We start from the raw sequence: 15435 nt of genomic DNA, 5'->3' as shown, positions 1-15435 counted from the left end.
TAAATTGGGGTAAAAAACAAAACAAAACTAAAAAAAATGGGCACTGGCCAGTTTGGCTCAGCAGTTGGAGCATTGGCCCGTGGTCCAAAGAGTCATGGGTATGATTCCTGGTCAAAGGCAAATAGCTGGGTTATAGATTCAATCCGCAGCCCAGGTTAAGGTCATGTAGGGTGGCAACCAGTTGATGTCTCTCTCTCTCTCTCTCTCTCTCTCTCTCTCTCTTCCTTCTTTTCTCCCTTCCACTCTCTCTAAAAATCAAGGGAAAAGTATCCTCGGGTGAGGATTAACAACAACAACAACAAAAGGTCAGGGAATGTCAAAGCAAAAGTCCAGTCGTCTTATATCTTGCTTCAACCCACTCATGACTATTGTTAAAAAACAGTTCTCCACTGGACAGCTATTCAGTCTAAGAATAGGTATATTAAAAAAAAAAAATCATACTGGTCATGTCAGCTTGTGTTTAAACAAACCCGCTCTCTCCCACTTGGGGAACAGAGATGAGATCATTGGATTCCCAAGGAAAAATGAATGAATCACGAACGCATTATTTTCACACAAATATATAAAATTACTTCAGTGGGATTCTCATCTTTCATCAGCATTAATGATTATTGAAAATATTAAGGAAATTGGCAGGAAAAATATGTAACCTCTTATTAGATGCTGTATATGTACTACAGTAGTTCCCCGCCCCCACCCTTGTTTTTGCTTTCCACAGTTTCAGTCATCCACTGTTAACCACGGCCCCAAAATATCAAATTGAAAATCCCAGAAGCAAGTAATACTTGAGCTTAAATTGCATGTAGTTCTGAGTAGCATGATGAACTTTCATAGACGTCCCTCTCAGAAAGTGAATCATCCCTTCACTAGTCCGAGTCTCCATGTTGCGGACGCTCACCACCCATTAGTCACACAGCAGCCCCCCTGCTTATCAGATAGGCTGTTGCAGTGATTGTGTTCAAGTCACCCCTATTTTACTTAACAGTGGCCCCAAAGTGTACGAGTAGAGACGCTGGCAATTCAGATATGCCTGAGAAGCTGCAAAGGGCTTCCTTCCAGTGAAAAGGTGAAAGAAAGTTCTTGAACTAGTTAAGGAAAGAAAAGAAATCATATGCTGAGTTTGCTGGGATATTAGGTAAGGACTACTCATCAATCCATGAAATTGTGAAGAAGGAAAAAGGAATTCATGCTAGTTTTGCTGTCACACCTCAAACTATGAAGGCCGGGGCTGGGGCGCGTGGGCAGTGCTCAGTTAGGGTGGGAAAGGCATCAAATCTGTGGGTGGAGGACACGAACAGAGAGTGTTCCAGGTGATGGCAACATGTTGCGACAGAAAGCATTGTACCTCTGTGAAGACTTCACCAAGTGATGCTCTAAAACAAGTGACACCGAGCTGTTTACTGGAAGGATGGTTACACAGATGCAGGAATAGGTTTCAACTGAAAAATATAAAAATGACTGTGTCTGCTGATGAATCAGCAGCGGCCACATTTCCAGCACGGTTGAGGAGCTAAGTAGGGCTTGTCCTATCCAGTTTCAGGCACCCATAGGGGTCCTACAAGGTATCCCTTGAGGATAAGTGGGTACTACTGCAATTTTTAAATCTTCAGCTGAGAGAGAAAGAGAGAGAGAAAGAAATATCAATGTGAGAAAAATATCCATCGGCTGCCTCAGGTACTCAGGATCAAACCCACAACCTAGGTATGTGCTCTAACCAGGAATCGAATCCACAACCCTTTGGTGTATGAGAGGATGCTCCAACCAACTGAGCCATTCCGACCAAAACTGGATTTTGAAGATTTTTCTAAATTGTAATAAAATGATATATTTTTCTCAGCTTATAGAGCTAGACAATTTATTTCACAACATCTTAATAGGAAAGAGAGATTTTTTAAAATATATATGTTGAATTGTTAAAGTGTGTATCCTGCTGGTGAAGTCATTCTGTGATATGATTTTAGAGCATTTGTTTGTGCAGCTTTACAGGCTGTTCTTACCGGAAACCCGAGAACACACAAAAGAAAGAAAAACCCTTTAGAAAAACTGTTTGGATTTTTAGAAAACAGTAATTCCTCTGGTTGAATAGTATAATGTGTACTGTTTCCTCTCTGCTTTTATGTTCATAAATGCATGCCTTTTAGCAATTACAAAGGGTGATTCCATTTAAGAATGGTCTCATTTACCTTGAGATGAAGTAAACATTCCTCACCATCCCTACCTACCATGATTTTCTTCATTCCTATAATTTTCTTTGATACTTTTCCTAAAGGCATGTTATTATGGTAAAGTATATAAGGGATAACTAAATTAAATATGTCTTTGAAATTTGTGCATAAACAACATTTCCTGAAACTAACAATTGCCCGTGAAGTCATTTGATTTTGAAGGATATCATGAACTCTACAAAATTACATAAAAACTTGTTTGAGTAGTTAATCTAGGAAGTGTGTGAGAAATACAAAGAAATAAAACAAGGATACAAGAAACAGGAACAGCTAAGTCTTATCCAGAAGTAAAAAAAAAAAAAAAAAAAGTCCAGAACAAAATCAAGAATATTGTAAATCCAGGATGACTGGAAGATTCCCCTTAGAGTAGGAAAATTAAATGATACAAAATTACATTTACTTCTTTATGCAATTAACCACATTACTTGATTCACAAAAAAATATCATTTATATAGCAATATTATATTTGCTTTTTACTGGTTTTGTGAATGAATCTACAAAGGATAAGTAACAATTTACTGACTGTCATAAACCTTAACTATCAATATAATAACACAACCACACAACTATAAAAGCTAGAAGGTAGACAGGGGAAGAGAAATTGGACTAAATGTCTCGTGTTTCTGAGTTGTCAATCAACAGATGCTGTCTAATGTGGTTGGTTAACCTAAAAATGGCAACCAGAGGCAGATTAACCCTGAAATAATGTTTAACTTTCTGGAATCTCCACTGACAAGGGGCTCCTGAAAGGCACTGGAAAGAGCCCTAGCAATTTTGTACTTGTCATTTTGCATTCTATTTCTTAAAGGTTTTCCCCCAAATGTATAAATTTTAGGCCTCAGGCAACCTGATCCATTCCTGGGCCACTCCCAGCACCTCGGGAGAGACCTATGTACCTGGAAGACCCTGAAGCTAAAGATTCTTTATCTGCAAGGTTACTCCATTCTTGATGGTAACCAGCAAAATAACTGAAAGCAGACATGGTTGACACTCTTTGCTTCTGGGGGGTGGTCCTGGTAGAACTGGAAGGAATGAGGAGAAAGGAAAACGGACATTTGTCATTTTCATTTCACAGCTTCTGGTGACATTTTATGAACCTATAGAAGTATTTTTTTAAACCAGCAACAATTCATTTACAATTTATTAGTCAACATAAACTTTCTTCTTTGATGCATACTAAAGCTGTGCATTGAAGGCGAAAGATAGGGCTGCAATGTATATATGCATATTTCATACATTTTTTTCCCCGATTGTTGACAATCTTTATTTTCTCCTCACATATTTATTCAGGATTGGTCGCTACCTTTCAAGTGAATAGAAATTTCACATATAAAAGCAGCAGTGAGTAAGATAAAAGGAAGACATCTGGCACCCAGCTGGTGTGGCTCAGATTGAGCCTTGTCATATGCACCAAGAGGTCACTGGTTCGTTTTCAGTGAGGGCACAAACCCAGGGTTTAGGACTTGATCCCCAGTAGGGCGTGTGCAGGGGGCAGCCCATCGATGCTTCTATCTCCCTCTTCCTTCCTCTTTCTCAAAAATCAATAAAAAACATTAAAAAACAAAAAACAAAAAAACCTGTCTGGCATCATATTCTTGCCCTTAAGAAGAATGAGTGCAGAAAGCATCAGTGATGGTCTTTTCCTACAAGCTACATAGTGCTACTAATCGAACTCTTAAAAATATAGGAGTATTTTCTTCTCATAAAGAGTTTTCTCATGAATGAAATCTTATTCTTTCCCAAGATACTTTATTTTTTTGTTTTGTTTTGTTTTTTGTTTGTTTTTTGTTTTTATCCTCACCCGAGGATATTTTTCCATTTTTTGTACAGATAGATTGGGAGGGAGAGAGAGAGAGAAACATCGATGTGAAGGGACACATCGAGTGGCTGCCACCCGCATGACCAACCAGGGCCGGGGACAAACTGCAACCGAAGTACGTGCCCTTAGCGGGAACCGAACCCGGGTCTCTCCGGACCGCAGGCCGACGCTCTAACCGCTGAGCCAAACTGGCCAGGGCCCCAAGATACTTTAAAAAAGAAATTCATGCATTTCCTCACAGAATCTCTGTAGCATCATAACAGGATTTTGCTTTTGTAAACAGCTAGTAATATGGTTTGGGGCAGATATATTTAGAGCTTGCAATGGGGTAAGAAAAATTGGTTTATGGAGGTATTTCAAAGTCTCATGCACTGTCTCGTTGAAATGCAGTGTTCCTTGTTTCGGATAACTAGACCGTTGTTTACCTGCTACAAAGGAGTGCAGCTGGCAGCAGACGCTGACTCCATGGTAACATGCAAACAGCATGAACGTCATTGCTCTGAACTTCTGCTCAGGCATTTATTCTCAGTAACAGGCTAGACAACTAGCGGTACAGGAAATGTTTAAACATGTTCAAACTAGAAAACATTATTAGGTCACTCAACCACCTGAACAAGGAAGGACAACCTCAGCAAATGAAGGGGAAGGATAGAGGAAGATACATGTACATTTCCTCCTAGCCCTAAATTGAAAGTAGATTGACTCAAGGATCCCAGCAGGTACCTTGGAAAACATAACTGCTTTCCTTTTGCTTATCTTCTGGAGAGTTTGCAAAGAAAGGCAGAGGAAATAATTTAATTAAACAACATAAATGCCTGCGTTTGTTTGTTTGTTTGTTTGTTTGTTTGTTTGTTTTGGTATGTGCCCCTAGCTGCTAGGGCCCAGTGGGAACTGAACCCCGGACTCTCTGGTCCGCAGGCCAATGCTCCAACCACTGAGCCAAACCAGCCAGGGCCATAAATGCCTGTTTTTTAAAATCAGTTTTTGGAGTTAGGGATGAGTAATCCTCATCTCTCTCTTTCTCTCTCTCTCTCTCTCTGGTAAATAATTTACTTTCAAGTTTTGCTAAGAAAGTCTATATGAATATTTATAATACCAAATGAACTCTGTAAAGTACTGTGAAAGGCCATTTTAAATGAAAAAAAAAATTTAATGGAAGCATTATACTGTTAAATATTACATAATGAATGATAAGTTAAAAAGAACTTATTAGTAGAATGAAAGTAGGAAACTAAAGAACCTCTGGGGTCCACTCACTTATATGTTTCTTTGAATAACTAGAAAAGACTACATGAGGAAATTCAGAAGCAAAATATAGCATTGAATTTTTTTAAAAAATTCTGAACTACTCTTGAAAAATGCTTACCTATAATGAATGACATAGCAGGCTACAGTTGGTATGAGAGATAGTTGATGAAAACAATGGTTTGTTTGTAAGAATGTACAAAATAATGGAACAGGAGAAAATGTAAGAATATATAGGCAAGCCCAGCTGGTGTGGTTCAGTGGATTGAGCGGCGTCCCATGGACTGAGGTCCCGGCTGGATTCCCCATCAGGGTACTTGCCCAGGTTGCGGGCTCGATCCCCAGTAGGGGGTGTGCAGGGGGCAGCCAATCGATGTTTCTATCTCTCTCTTCCTAAAAAAATCAACAAAAGCATACTTTAAAAAAAGAATATATAGGCAAAAATACCTATGGGTGAAAAGTTCATTAGAGGAATTATTTTAGATGCAGGCATTTAAAAACCCCAGACACATTGGTGATAACAAAATGGTAAAAACAAAAATTAAATGAGTTATTTTGAACTAGAAAAAATAAATAATTATAATTACTATACAATAATAAAGTGCTAGCAGGCACAGAATGCCATGCAAGGATATTAAAGATTAAATAAATAATTTGGCATCAAATTCTAGAATGCAAAAGACAAAGGGAAGAGAGAAAAACACCGAGAAGGATCAACAAACAATGTATTAAAAGTTTGTCAGTGGACTCTGGCAGGTTTGGCTCAGTGGTTGAAGCATCAGCCCTCGCGAGGGGTCATGGGTTTGATTCCCTGTCAAGAGCTCATTACCTGGGTTGCAGGTTCAGTCCGCAGCCCCAGTTGGAGTCATGCAGGAGGCAGCCAATTGAGATGTTTCTCTCTCTCCTCCCCGCCCCCTTCCCTCCCATCCTATCTAGAAATCAATGAAAAAATATACTTGGGTGAGGATTAACAAACAAACAAAAAGTTTATCAGTGGAAGGATATTCATTCTATAAGACTATGGATCTCATTACTGCTATTTCTCCAAAATCATCTATTCCTCCTCACCTTCCCTAAGCCACATTTTGTGTTCTGGCTACATGATCTTCTTTTACTTATTTGAACATAACAAACCATACAGCTTCAGGTCCTGTGATGATGCTATTTCCCCTGTTATACATTGTCTCCCTTCTACTCTATTTCATTAGCTCTTCCTCTTCTTTTACTCTTAGATTAAAATATTATTTTTGGTCTTGTATGATCCCTATTTTAAAAAGCCCTAAGGCCCGGCCGATGTGTCTCACAGGTTGAGTGTTGACCCATGCACCAAGAGGTCACTGGTTCGATTCCTAGTCAGGGCACATGCCCAGGTTGTGGGCCCGATCACCAGTAGGGGGCATGCAGGAGGCAGCCAGTTCTTTCTCATTAATGTTTCCATCTCTGTCTCCCTCTCCTTTTCTCTCTAAAATCAATAAAGAAAAATAAATTTTAAATAAAAATAAAACACCCTAAGCATCCCAGTGTTACCTCATGGCTACTGACTACCATTATTTTGGATCTCAGCTATCCTTATGTTTGTTTTCTATAGAACACACATCAAAACCTGCAATTATTTTACTTATTAAGATTAGAAATTTAATTTCACAATTAGAAATTAAGCTCAGTGAGGGAAGGGACTGTGTCCTTTTCACTGCTGGGAACCCAAATATGGTCCTTGGCTTGTGGTAGGCACAAAATAAACAGTAGTTAAATCAATGGGTTAGTTGTTATATATAATATAATAGGTAAACAAATATCTGTTCAAAGGTTCCCTTTTGTAAACATAATATGTCTTCCCAACCTCTTTCTGAAATTCTGCCTTAGTTCAGACCATAAACCCACAGTGTAGCTGCCAGTGATCATGGAGAACAATTGTCCGGACGTTTTGTCTTCTTAGGTAGAGGAGCTCAACAAAACTGAGCAGAGTAGCAGATTTTACAAACATCAGAGGGAGAGTCAGATACTAAGCAGCCAAAAGCCTCCTAAGAACTGTTCACAAGAGCCAAGGTCCTCATACTGGGGTTAATTGTGTGTAAGGGCTGGGGAAGAGCTCCACCGAAGAAACACGAGTTCATTCAACAGCCGTTACCAAGATCCTGTTAAGTACCTATTGAAATTGTGTTTTATGCCAAGCTTGCTACTGAGTCCAGAGAAGGCAAAGAAGAATAAGAAGAAATCTCTGCTTTCCTGAAACTCAGAGTCTAATAAAAGAAACAGGTATACATACATAGTTTTCTGCGATTTTGAGAATTATGTTCTTGAAAACTCTGCAACAGGAGAATCTATAAGCTAAAAATGTATGAATTTAAGATACAATAGGAATGTGGGAGGAAGTTCAGAATGAAAACAGGAAGATCTTATTAGATGTGGGATTTTTATAACCTTAAGAATAGATTTTCAGTGCAAAGATACTCTCCAATTATTTCTTTTGATATTAAAATTTGAAATTCAGTTTATCAAGTTTCTTCTTTAAAGTTTTAAGTTGAATATACAAACCTATGCTACTTTAAAGTCTAGTAAATTTGAGCAGTTTCTAAATAATGTTTGATAGGCCCCATTTAATATTTTTAACAACATTTATAAATATAAAATATTCAATTTAGTCTTTATGTCCATTGATTATATGACTTAAACAACAATCTTCTCAGGTATAAAATTGGTTTTTGTAAAGATATTAAATTAAGCTTCTAAATAATTTGATTTTTAAATTCTCTTAAATGTTTCAATATAGACAATAAGGGCTTACTTTAAAATCAGAAGTCTGATTTAATCACTATGCTAATTTTAAATAAGAATTAACTGCTTTACATATGTTGCTCTAAAAAGCCATTTTTCTTCTTACAAGGATATTGTGTGAATTTCACAAAATTGAAATGTTAATTTAGTGATTCTGATTTTCCTTAACATTTCTGTACTTAATCCTAAATCTTCTAATAGTTGAGAGATGGTTACTTGGTAAGAAAATAGTATGTCCTCCCAATCAAATTTCAGCATGACTCATCCTTGGTTGTTTCACAGTCAGAGCTTTGGCATCTGATGCTGACAGGATTCTTAGCGACGACAGGACAGATGTAGCTCTACAGTCAGGCACCATCTGAGGACTGGGATACCTTCTGAGAAACACGTCCTTAGGTAATTTCATCACTGTGAAAACTTCACAGTATTTACGCAAACCTAGATGACACACTCCTAGTCTTTATGATACAGTGTATTGCTCCTGGGCTACAAGCATGTAAAGCATGTTACTGTACAAACAAGAGATTGAATCCAGCCCAAGAGAAAATGATGCAATTAAGAGACCCAATGTTTAAATGTAAACTTGAGATGCACGAGGCTGCTGCGGGCATACATGGGCATACTGTTTTACAGCAAACTATTCATAAGTAAAAGGAGTCCACTCTAAAATAGTGATAAAAATATGGAATAGTAACTAGATAAACCACTCACATAGTTATTATTGTTATCAAGTATTAAGTACTGTACATGGTTGTATGTTGTACTTTATGATAGGTTTTACACCAGCATCCCCACAAATATTCATGAAATGAATTGCTCTATGGTGTTGCAACTGCCGCAGTGTTACGAGATGATAGGACTTTTTCAGCTCCATTATAATCTTATGGGACCATCATCCTCTATGCAGTTTGTCATTGACCTAATAGTCTTTATGCAGTGAATGCCTACTTGTACTCCTATAGCAATGCCATTTTCAGCTTATGTAAATCCCGTCACTGGGGTCAACTTACAGGTATCTGAAGCTTCTGCTTACTCATAGAAATCTTATATCCTGGTTGCTTGTATCACATGATTGGGTTTTATAGTTTGTAAGCATTTAAGATAGATCCATTATTTTCTGGCTACCTCTGATCTAGAAGGAATCCTATTTATAAAGCCTGGGTATCCCATTTCTAAGGATACAAACTCTTATGAATATTGTAATAATAAATTATTTCATTTTTAATTTTAATGGCTTACTATGACTATTCAGGTACAACTTCTGAATCAGTCAGAAATTGAGTTAAACTGCTTGTGGAAAAAAAATATCCAAAAATCAATTTTTTTCTAATATCAATGTTTTAAATTTTCTCATATACAAAGAATATTTTTTGGCATGTGGATAAAGACATGTTCCAGCATCGTTTATTGAAAAGACTGTCCTTTCTCTGCTCATGTGCCTATTACATTGTCGAAAAACAGTTGTGCACATATGTGTGGATCTACTTCTGAACCCTGTGCTATTACACTGTTCTGTTGTCTTTCTCCACATCATTGCCACACTGTCTTGATTACTATAGCTTTATAATAAGGCTTAAAATTAAGTAGTCCTTGATTTTTAACTGGCCAAATAAAGCATGTTTCTTAGTCTTCCAACATTCCTTTGTCATTTTCTTTTTTTAAATCCTCACCCGAGGATATTTTTCCATTGATTTTCAAATAGAGTGGGAGGGAGGGAGGGAAAGAGAGAGGAACATCATCGATGTGAGAGAGACACATCAATTGGTTGCCTCCTGCACAACTCCAACTGGGGCCAGGGATCGAACCCACAACCAAAATATGTGCCCTTGATGGGGAATCGAACCCATGACCCCACCCCTGGTTTGAGGACTGACACTCTAACCACTGAGCCAAACCTGCCAGGGTGATATATATATATATATATATATATAATTTATTTTTTTTTTTAATGTAAAACTGACCTTGCATTCCTAGGACTAATTCTACTTAGTCATGACTTATTATCCTTTTAGTATATTATTGGATTGATTTGCTAAAAATTTTGTTTAGAAATTTTGCATCTATGTACACGAGGATTTTGTACTTTTCTTGTAAAGTCTTTGGTTTTCCAATCAGAATAATGCTGAAGTATTCTACCCTCTTCAATTTTCTAAACGTGTTAGTGTAGAATCACTAACTAGTTTCTTCATAGATAGAAGGATATTTAGATTATTTATTTCTTTTTGAGTAAGGTTTAGTAATTTGTCTATTTCAAGGAATAGTTCATTTCATCAATTTATGGCATAAAATGTTTATAATATTCCCTTGTTATTCTTTTAGTATTTGTGGAATTTAGTGATGTAACCTCTCTCATTCTTGATACTGATCATTTGTATCTTCTGTCTATTACCCTTGATCACTCTGGCGAGAGCATTATCAATTTCATTAATCTTTTTAAAGAACTACCTTTTAGGCTCATTGATATTTTTCTATTGTTTTTGTTTTCAATTTTATTGATTTTTATTATTTAATTTCTTCTATTTAAAGTGTCATTTGCTATACCTTTTTTTGTATCAAAAGGTTAAAGCTAAGGTTATGGATTTGAGAGGTTTTTTGCTCTCTCGTATAGGCATTTAGTGCTACAAATTTCTCTAAAAAGTTGCTTCAGTGTAATCCAACTAATTTTGATCTGTTGCATTTACATTTTCACTCAAATAGAAATATTTTAATTACCTTTCTGATCACTTCTTTTGCCCATGGTTTATACAGAAGTTTGCTATTTCATGTCTAAATGTTTGGGGCTCTCTGGTATTGATTTCAATTTAATTTCATTGTGCTCAGAGAATATACTTTGAATATCTTGAATCACTACAAATTTATTAACACAAATTTTATGGTACAAGTTATAGTCTAAATTGGATAAATAATCTATGTGTATTTGAAAGGAATGTGGATTCTCCTGTTGTTGGGTAGAGGTTAACCTCTTTGTTGAGGTTAATGTCGGTAATAGTATTATTCAAATCTTTTATATATTTATGATATATATACTAGTTTTATCAGTTATTAAGAGAGGGTTATTGAATTTCTAACTATAATAATTGTGATTTTGTCTACTTTTCTTATATTTCTATCATGTATTTTCAAGTTCTGCGTTTAGATGCTTAAATTTTAAAGATTATGTGATTTTGATGGATTGATCTTATTATTATAAAATGATCCTAGTAATATTGTTTGTTCTCAGATACTATTTGTCTTTATTAATATAGTCACTCTAGCTTTTTTCTTTTCCTTTTGGCTAGTGTTATCATGATGGACCTTTATCCATCATCATTTATTTTATATAATAAATAAATATTTAACATATCCTTTGTGTTTAAAGTCAGTTTTTTGTAGGCAGCATATAGTTGAGTTCTGTGCTTTGCCTCCAATCTGATTATCGTTGTCTTTTAATTAGTGTGCTTATACCATTTACCTTCAATGTGATTATTGATATGACTGCGCCTAAATATCTATCATCTGACTATTTTACTTCTATTTTCCCCACCTGTTCTTCATTCGCCTTTTTCGCTTTTTCTGCCTTCTTTTTGCAAGGGCCAGAAATCACACTTGGCAGCTGTGCTGTCAACCACGTCCTAGCTACTCCACCGGCTGCCGGCGATCCTTCTGCCGCTGGTAGGTGAAGACACCACAGTTCTGCTGCCAAGTTTGAGCATGGTTCGTCCCCACGAGGACCACTGCCGCCACATTTGCAAGCTGCATGTTTTTCCTCTGCCAATCTCTGCGGCCCTCACTAGGATGCACTCATGGAGGGCCTCCCTCTTCATGTTCTTTTCGTCCATGGAAGTCCTGTGCAGAGATGTCTGATGGGCTGAACCTGGGTCACCTACCAGCTCACGCCCCTGAGGAATGCGGGGACAGTGAGCTTCTGGCTTCTGTTTCGGCAAAGCGAGACATAATGCGGGCAATCCCCCAAATGGAGAGCTCCCCGAAGTGCGAGGTCACAAAGTGTGATAAAAGCCTACTACAATTTGGGAAATTAAGAAAATACCGGTAGTCCTAGAATATAATTTTGTTGTTGTTATTAATCCTCACCTGAGGTTATTTTCTCCATTGATTTTTTTAGAGAGAGTGGAAGGGAAGAAGGGAAGGAGATAGATAAAGAGAGAAGGAGACACATAGGTTGGCTGCCCCTCTCACAGGCCCCAACCAGGGCCAGGACTGAACCTGCAACCGAGGTACATGCCCTTGGCCAGGAATCCAATCAGCAACCGTTTAGTCCACAGGCTGACACTCTAACCACTGAAACACACTGGCCAGGGCATAGAATATAATTTTAAAGCTTTTTTTTTTTCTCCTCACCCGGGGACATTTTTTCGTTTTTTGTTCAGATAGAGTGGGAGGGGGAGAGAGGAAGAGAGAGAGAGAATCATCGACCTGAAAGGGACACATTGAGTTGCTGCCACCTGTAGGACCCAACCAGGGCCGGAAACAAACTGCAACCTGCAACCGAGGTACGTGCCCTTAGCGGGACCGAACCCAGGTCTCTCCAGACCGCAGGCCGATGCTCTAACCGCTGAGCCAAATCAGCCAGCGCTAAAACTTTTTTTAAAGAATGTAAGGGCCCTGGCCGGTTTGGCTCAGTGGTTGGAGCATCTGCCTGCAGACCAGAGAGTCTGGGGTTCAGTTCCCAGTAGGAACACGTACCAAAAAAGGAAAAAAATAGGGTAAGGTTTGCCCTTGCTCAGCATGGGCTGGCGGACCCAGGGCTCGTGGGTTTGATTCCTGTCAGGGGCACGTACCAGGCTTGAGGCTTGGTCCCTGCCCTGGTCCGGGTCATGAGGGAGGCAACTTGTTGATGTGTCTCTTTTGCATCAAAGTCGTCGTCCCCCCCCCCCCCGCCCCCCGCCTGAAAATAAATGGAAAAATAAATATCCTCGGGTAAGGATTTAAAAAAAAAAAAAGGAATTAAGGTTTTTAAAATAAAAGACACAAAGCAATTTTGCTATTATATACCTAAACCATAAGAGAAGCCTAAGCAATTATTTTTTAGTATCAACAAGGACTTTAAAAGTATGAGTGCTCCATACAGTTGACTGCTTTCCCCTTTATCATTTACAGTGAATCTCTCCCCATTGGGATGATAATTGAAAGCTGAGTCTACACTTAGCCTGTAGATCTAGGAGTAAAGGCTATGATTACTTGGGGCTCCTGCTGGGAAATTTCATGACAATTTACAAAACAAAGACTATACCACAGATGTTAATTTTGATTTTCTTGTAAGTGCACTATTATATTCTTATTTTTCACCATAGAACTGCCTAACGGATATCTATCATCATTAGCCAGTGGCAGTGATGTATTTACTGAAATTTTCTATACTCATTCAAACACGTTTTATAACAATTCAATGATTCAGACAAAGTAACGAAAGGATCTCAGCTTCTCAGCTCAGAAACACAATTTGTTTTTTGTTTTGCACTCAAATGCTTTTACACACTTGGAAACTTTCTTGTTCTTTTCAGTATTAGGAAAAGTTGCTAAAATAGTTCATTTCTTTCTAATTTTCCATAGAGTTTGGAGTAATTTTCCAAGATGACAGATCAATAACTAATAAGTATATTGACTTAGCTTCCAGCTTAAAATGTGTCAAGATTTTATTTTCAAAGATTTTAAAAGTATGTATTTTTATTCTGTATGGGAGTTATGCAATTTTTTGATTGACAATGTTTCTTTAGAATAATATGCAAAATCACAATGATAAACAGGGTAACCAGGTGTCTGGTTAGTAACTGGGTAAATGTCTATTCATTTGGAGGTAGTACACAGAAGTTGTGCTTTGTCACTTGTAACCTAGGGTTGGTTCCCCAAATACATGACAAAAAAGACAGTGATCATTAATAGGCCAGATAAATGTAAAAACTAAGTAGACTGCAAAACCCAAGCAAAACAAAATTATTTGTTCTTTAGTTTAGAGATTTGACATTTCATCAATTTTGTTATCAATGAAGAATAAAAATAATGTGAATTTAACATTTTTTATGTTGTAGCTATGAACAGAGGAAAAATATTTTAGTTTTAATAAATTTTAAATTTCAATATTGATCCCTTCTCTCTCCTCCTCTAAACTCCATCAGAATTTTGTCACTTTTAATAATTTGGTACATAATGATTATATAATAATTAGCTAATTTATTTATTAACATGCAGTGTTTTACCATGGAGAATGAGAACAACTGAGGACTGCAAAGTAAAGTGATTTTTATAAAGTAAATGCTTAAGAAATAGTATATTTATTTCTACTAAAATCTATAGTCAATGCTATGTATTTCTTAAAAAAAACATGCTTTGTTTGATCAGTTAAAATCTGACACTGCCTGAGCTATATATAGAGTAGGAGTCAGATGGTATGTTATACAACTCATCTCAATTGTCATTATTTTATCATATTTTGTGTAGATGTGGAAAATGATGACTTACAGACCCAAGCCACACAGATTCCACACAGACTGATAGCATCATTCATTTATTCACTCATTCATTCATTCATTCATTAAATATTTTCTGAACCCCAATATGTTCCTGCAATGTGTTAGAAACTCAGGGGTGAACAAGGCAAATACAGGGCCTACTCTCATGTACTAAGAACACTCTTCTTTAGTTGTGAGCTGACTTGCAGATAAAAGCTCTCTAACTGCACTTATGAAAACACCTTCTCTGAGAGTCCCCAGTTTAAGAAATCACAGGAAGAAAGTAGTGAAGCCGCCATGGAGACTGTGTGTCCCACACTTACTGATTGCTAGCATGAAAATCAGATATGAAGGCATGTTCAACATTATTCAAGTGTCATTTAGTGTATTTGACAATTATTCTATACAATTATTCTATAGTATACATTGTAAAAACTATGAGAGAGAATCCAGAGGAAATTACAATCATGTTCTTTTGGAAACACTGAGGTTGGCCATTCTTGCTGAAATATTTTTTGCATTAAGTTAGTTTAAATGACCTTATTTTGCATTTCAAGTACTACTGGATGTTTGTTAATGCCATGTAACTTATGTGGACAATGACTTACACAATTTGTATTATCAAATTAAAAGTTTTGATTCTCCTGGGTTAATAGAATAAATAGTATATAGAGACAGGGATTTATTCATTTATTCAAATAACTTCATTAGCCAACTACGAAATACAAGTAAATTGTTTCAACTGGATATTTTGCTTAGTTTTAACATGATAAATTCACTCAATTTTAAAAAGTCATAATATTACCATGTCTAACAGCTTCAGACAGAGCCACTTTTACAATTGAGTTTACAATTAGGATCCAAAATGCAAAATCCAGCCTACTTGAATTGTTTAAGACAAAGTGTTCAGTGAGGAGCCCATCAT

This window comes from Molossus molossus, unplaced genomic scaffold (genome assembly GCF_014108415.1).
Source record: "Molossus molossus isolate mMolMol1 unplaced genomic scaffold, mMolMol1.p scaffold_m16_p_10, whole genome shotgun sequence".
NCBI lineage: Eukaryota > Metazoa > Chordata > Mammalia > Chiroptera > Molossidae > Molossus > Molossus molossus.
This window is presented reverse-complemented; position numbering follows the sequence as displayed.